The following is a 6,000-nucleotide window of genomic DNA, read 5'->3' on the forward strand; positions in this document are numbered from 1 at the left end:
GAATTGTTGTAGATCGCAAGCTGAATATGAGCCAACAGTGCAATATGGCTGCAAGAAAGGCAAATGCTATTTTGGGCTGCATTAATAGAAGTATAGCTTCTAAATCACGTGAGGTACTGGTTCCTCTCTATTCGGCCCTGGTTAGGCCTCATCTAGAGTATTGCGCCCAGTTCTGGGCTCCACAATTCAAGAAGAACGCAGACAGGCTGGAGCGTGTTCAGAGGAGGGCAACCAGGATGATCAGGGGTCTGGAAACAAAGCTGTATGAAGAGAGACTAAAAGAACTGGGCATGTTTAGCCTGGAGAAGAGAAGATTGAGGGGAGACATGATAGCACTCTTCAAATACTTAAAAGGTTGTCACACAGAGGAGGGTCAGGATCTCTTCTCGATCCTCCCAGAGTGCAGGACACGGAATAATGGACTCAAGTTAAAGGAAGCCAGATTCCAGCTGGACATCAGGAAAAACTTCCTGACTGTTAGAGCGGTACGACAATGGAATCAGTTACCTAGGGAGGTTGTGGGCTCTCCCACACTAGAGGCCTTCAAGAGGCAGCTGGACAAGCATCTGTCGGGGATGTTTTAGGGTGGATTCCTGCATTGAGCAGGGGGTTGGACTCGATGGCCTTGTAGGCCCCTTCCAACTCTGCTATTCTATGATTCTATGATTCTATAAGCAAGACAATTGTCTGTTCAAAAAGAAAGAAATAGCGTCTCAATTGTCCATAACTTTAAAGTGGCTGGTGCGGTGGTAGTTTCTGGCGTAATCTCTCCGACTTTCTCACGGCCTCTGTCCGCACTGAACGTTTTAGCTTCCGGCGGACCCTAGCATCCGTTAGCGCCTCGGAATGCTCGCCCCCGGAAGCTCCCTCCCTTCCCACTGAGCTTGTAGGATTTGGCCTTGAAGAGACAAGCTCTGGAGGGGGGCGACTCGCCGCTGAGGCCTCTTCCGTGAGAGCTTCCTCCCCCACTGGCACTGGCTGGGTGGTGTCTGACACTGCATTTTCTAGTTCTGAATCTGATTCTGATTGATTACCTGAAACACCTTCTCCCTACACAGGGACATTAGGGTTAGACATGACACAGGGCCTCTGTGGCAAGCGCAGGGGATCCTTGGAAAATGTGATCACTCAAAGGCAGAAAGTTGGCAAAATCACAGGACTACAGGGAGAATACATTGTGCTTTAATAGGAAGAAGGCACGGGCGTTTCCCAGGTGGAATCCAGCTCGCTGGGACTGTACCATCTCAGCACAAGGTCTCCGAATCGTCCATCTTGGCAGCACTTCCCTTATTCCACTTCTTCATAAATGTGGGGCTCGCGCCTGTTAAGGGGGTCGGGTGGAAACAGAAGCCATTGAGACTGGCTTTGGGGAAACCCCAAAGAAAGACATTGAGCACCACTTAAAAGCTAAGGGGAGTCATGTCTGCTTCAACGGTGTTCCGGAAAACATGCCAAAAGCACAGTTGGGTCCAGGTGCCGCCCTGTGCCATCTCATCTAATCTGGGCGCCTTTTGCTTTGCTTTCAGGCATCGCAGCTGAGCCGCTGCAAGATCCAGCACAGCTCTTGCCAATGAAAGCAGAACAGGCCGTGATCCACCAGCAAGTCTTTCGCAGAACGGTCTTTTGTTTTGCTGCTCCAGCATCCAGGTCTGCATGCTCTTAACAGCTGAGGTTCAGCACTGCTTCTCTATTTCACTTTGAAAGGAACTGCAGTTTGGGGAGGGCTGCAGCTCGGAGCAGCTCAGTTTTTGCCAGGCTCCATATACTGCAGAGGAGAATGCTCAGCTGTGATCCAGCAAGCGGAACTGTTGCTGGGTGGGGGGAAGCCTGCTAAAGCTCCCCCCCCTTGATTTCTGATACTGCCCACTTATTTTCAAGGGTTTTAATGGGTGGCGTGCCAGTCCCAGCCAAGGTTTCCAGGGCCCCAGGGGTTCCTAGGGGCGTCTTCGCTGGTGGGCAGCAGGAACTGTGCCGCAGAGGGAGCACCTGGAAGGGGTGGACGGCTGTTAGGAGACACTGGAGCTGCCAGCAAATGAGGTGAGCTAGCTCCAGCTCATGAGCCTCGGTTGGAGGTGGCACCGGGGGTGTGTGCATTTTTCTGAAGCCCCAGGAAACGCCACAGCTCCCGTGGGGTAGCAAATCTGCCACACCACATGCCACTATTTGTTTTCTGGCCAAAGGTTCTTGAAACAGCTGTGTGCAAAGAGCTGGTGTGCCTGGGTGTGTGTGGGGGGGCGCCCACACGCAGCTTATTCAGCACCCCCGGCATCTGGGTCCTGGGAGCCTCCTCCCCACCTTGCATGGCCCTCCATTGGTTTTAAAAGCAGCCGGCCCCACTTGGGGGTGCACAAGGACTCATGTTCCGTCCCCAGCAGCATTTCCAGCTGAAAGGACCAGGTAGCCATCGCTGGCAAGGGGCAGGCCATCCGAGGAACAATACTGGGCAAGGTAGGCTGACAGGCACGGACCAGATCAAAGCCTAAGGCAGCTTCCCTGCTGCATTGTATCTCTCCTCCGCATGCATGGCGCGGTGCAGCCGGCCTTTTCACTCCCTGATGCTGCTGAGGTCTCCTCTGTGCGGGTGGCAACAGCAGCAGGCGCTCCTTTAGCCAAAGGAAACCCTCTCTCTCCTGCCTTTTGAGAGAGACGCTAGAGGATCCCAGGAGAGGCAGAGGGGGCAGCCTGGAGAGGGCCTGGAGAGGGGCGGGGGAGCTCAAGCATGCCCGTTTCCATCTGTGACCTGCTGCAGGTTGAGTTCCCTTGGCACCCCCCCCCATAAAAAACACCCTCCCTGCCCCCGTCTTCAGGCTGCGCTTGGCACCCAGGGAAGCTTCCCCCCTCCTTAGCCCTACTGACCTGGGAGCCGGCTCCGTGACATTCTTGTAGCGTCGCTCCTGGTAGGTTCTGGAATCACAGAAAACGGCCATCAGGCTACGACAGCAGCACTGAGCCAGAACTCCAGTGTGTCTGTGCCTGAGGCAGGCCGCTGCCTTCCATCCAAGCTATGCCCAGCGGAGAGGGAGCAGGGGGCTCTGAGCCCCACAACCGTGTCAAGACTGGATGCAGGAATTTGGTACTAGAGGTAAAATGGTTGGGGGAAGGGGGCTTGTCAGGGTCACCTGGCTGGCCCTCTGTAGAGCTAGATGCTGGATGAGATGGCGCCCTGGTCGGACCCAGCAAAGCTCTTCTTATGTACTTCGTTCAGTATCCTGAGAAACTCAGCTTCAAGTGATCGTGAAAGAGGGACATTTTTAGACCTCATGGTCGAAAGAATAAGCTCTCAAGTGTGCAGGCCATGCCAAGTGCAATTTCAGAAGAGGAAGGCAGTGTTTCCCTTGGAGGCCCAGGGGCTGGGTTTCACTGCCGAATTCACCCAGCTCCTGGCCCCTCAACACAGCCAGAATAAATGGTGCAAAGTAACAAAACATGGGCATGTTTTTTAAAAATGGCAGAGTTTTGTGCTGTTGACAGAATTCAGCTTTTCCTGGCGTAGAACAACCTGGACAATCCAGCAGCAACACTGAGGCTGGCCTTGGCCAAGCCTCCGTCTCGCTCGGTGTCCTGCCTCCCACAGTGGCCCACCAGGAGCCTCCGGGAAGCCCCCAGCAGGGCTTAGACGCAACAGCCCCACTTCCTCCATTGCTCACAGCAACTGGTGTGCAGCAGACGGCCCCCAAACACGGAACTCAGAGTTACGAACAGACCCCTTCTCCTCTGAGAATCTGTATCATCCTTTTTATTGATACCATAGAAAACATCTCAGCTGCCTTTCTACATCCGTGCCCAAGGGAGCATGCAATATTTAAAAAAGCATAAAAGCACCTCTACGTTAAATGAAGGTTGGACAAATTCTGGAGCACATGTGTCCTTGTTCAGAGATGCAGGCCCCAAAAGAACGGCAGGCCTCGCCCACTGGCCCCCCCTCCCTGCCCCTCTGACCCACCTGGGACCAGGCTGCAGCTCATTGGCACTCAGATACACCCCTTCCTTAGCGTGGCTAAAAGGGGGGGGGGGGAGAGAGAGAGAGAGAGAGAGAGAGCATTTCAGCCAAACAGATGAAGCTGCATCTGGGCCCAGTGAAGTCCCGGTGCACCGTCTCTTGAAGGAAGTCCCGGTTCTGCAGACAACAATGGTTGGAGCACGACTCGCCCAAGCCTCGGGCTGCCCTGGCACGCTGTGGCAAGCAAGGACTCTGGAGAAGCCTGGCTCACGGAGAGCGAGCCCTGGCACCTGCTCATGCCCGCCTGGCTCCTCTCGCCCGGGGGAGGTGTTCAAACTAACCAGGACTGGGAAGCTCAATGTTCTTGCGATGTCCACACTGGGGTCCAAGCTTGTCACTCCAAAATAAGGGAGCAGAACTTCTTTCCTCCCAAGGGCCGGATTCAGTTCTGGAGACATTCTCAGGGTGGGGGGCGTTCCGGGGGGGGGGGGGCATGGCCAAAGGCAACAGGAGGCTGACATCCCAAGATGCTGGCGCTGGGTAGCTCAAAGCTCTGATGGCCAGGAGGCATCCCAACAGTTTAGAATGCGGGGGGGGGGGGGGCAGGGGAGAGACTGCACAAAAGCGGGAAACCACCAAACGGTTGGTGGTTGAAGGGAAGGGGGCATGGAAATTTGGGGAACCCCGGAGGGGTGTATTGGGACCAGGGAGCTGTAAATAAACTACTTACGTTTATTTATTAAGCCTACTAACGATCAAGGTTCAACAGACAATACAATCATTAGACTTGCAGCCACCACAAGCTATTCCTTGATATTGCAGGATTCAGCTCGCTTGAGTCCTTGGCAATTTAATTTTGGGTGTAAAACCCGGGAGGCCTGCTTGTAATACAGATACTCTGGCGCAAAAGTGGATCTGCTACTTACGGGGAGACTGGATGTAGCCGCTGGTATCCCGAACAAGGCTTCACAGTCATGTAAGTATGCTCTGGGCGGGGAGGCCTGCAGTCACAGAGGGAAGGTCTCAATGCCACAGGCCGTGCTGGAAGCAATCACCCCCGTACCCCCGTTCCCTTCCTCCTGCTACATGGATCCCAAAGCACAGCTTCTGCGGAAAATGCTCAGCCCCCTCCACCCCATTGTGGGCCTCCAGGGGAGAGAGGGTGTCGGGGGGGGGGGTGTCTTCCAGACGTTTGAAGCTAAGCAGACAGTGCTCTGAGAGAAGGTTGGAGCACTTGACCAGTCAGAAAATATCTGGTCAACTATGGTCAAGTATTTTTAAAGAATTCACTTTATTAGAACAAAAACCGTGTCATTTAAATCTTCCACAGGCTTCGTTTTTCTGCCAGTTACAAACTTAATTAACTGTTCTGAAACAAAGAAAGGGACTTCTTAAAAACTGTAAACTATTTCTTTTATAGCTCAGTTCAGGTTTCTCTCCCTGCTCTATTCTCCTCTTTGGCTTTTATCGTGGAACACCTGCAAGCTCGGCAAACACTTACGACTACCAAACTATGGCAATTATTCACAGACAAAAATGCGTTTTAAAGGTCGTTCAAAGTCCAAAGTAGGAATGAGCTCCCTAAGGAGGTTCGCTTGGCACTGACATTATATGCTTTTAGACGCCAGGTGAAGACCTTTTTATTCTCCCAACATTTTAACAATCTATAAATTTTAAATAACATGGTTTTAAATTTGTAATTTTGCATTGCTGCTGTTTTTATCTGGTTGAGCTTTTATATTGTATTTTATATTATGGTTTTATACTGTTGTTTTATACTTTGAATGGTTTTAATTTTTGTGAACCGCCCAGAGAGCTCCGGCTATTGGGTGGTATAGAAATGTAATCAATCAATCAATCAATCAATCTGGGCCTTGTGTCAAGTGGAATTGCCCACTTCATGGAATTATCTTCATTTACGTATTTTTGATATGACACATTCCAACTTGATTAGCAATTCCTTCATGGAATATCTGACAATACTAGTCCGTGGTCCAATGCCCAGCTCTAGAGAACCTCACGTGGGCCAGCTGAGGTGTATTTTAGGTGTTGGGGTGTAT

At 52.1% G+C, this 6,000-nt stretch overlaps 1 long non-coding RNA gene across 1 annotated transcript; it reads right to left on the reverse strand.

Annotated features, from left to right (window-relative positions):
• Positions 1–2,853: 2,853 nt before the first annotated feature.
• Positions 2,854–4,994, reverse strand: LOC134411158 (uncharacterized). The gene is made up of 3 exons (XR_010026319.1): positions 4,867–4,994; positions 3,944–3,997; positions 2,854–2,904 (listed from the first exon to the last, which is right to left on the reverse strand). It is a non-coding gene; the product is annotated as an uncharacterized LOC134411158 (long non-coding RNA).
• Between the last annotated feature and the right edge of the window lie 1,006 nt (positions 4,995–6,000).

This window comes from Elgaria multicarinata, chromosome 19 (genome assembly GCF_023053635.1).
Source record: "Elgaria multicarinata webbii isolate HBS135686 ecotype San Diego chromosome 19, rElgMul1.1.pri, whole genome shotgun sequence".
Lineage (NCBI taxonomy): Eukaryota > Metazoa > Chordata > Lepidosauria > Squamata > Anguidae > Elgaria > Elgaria multicarinata.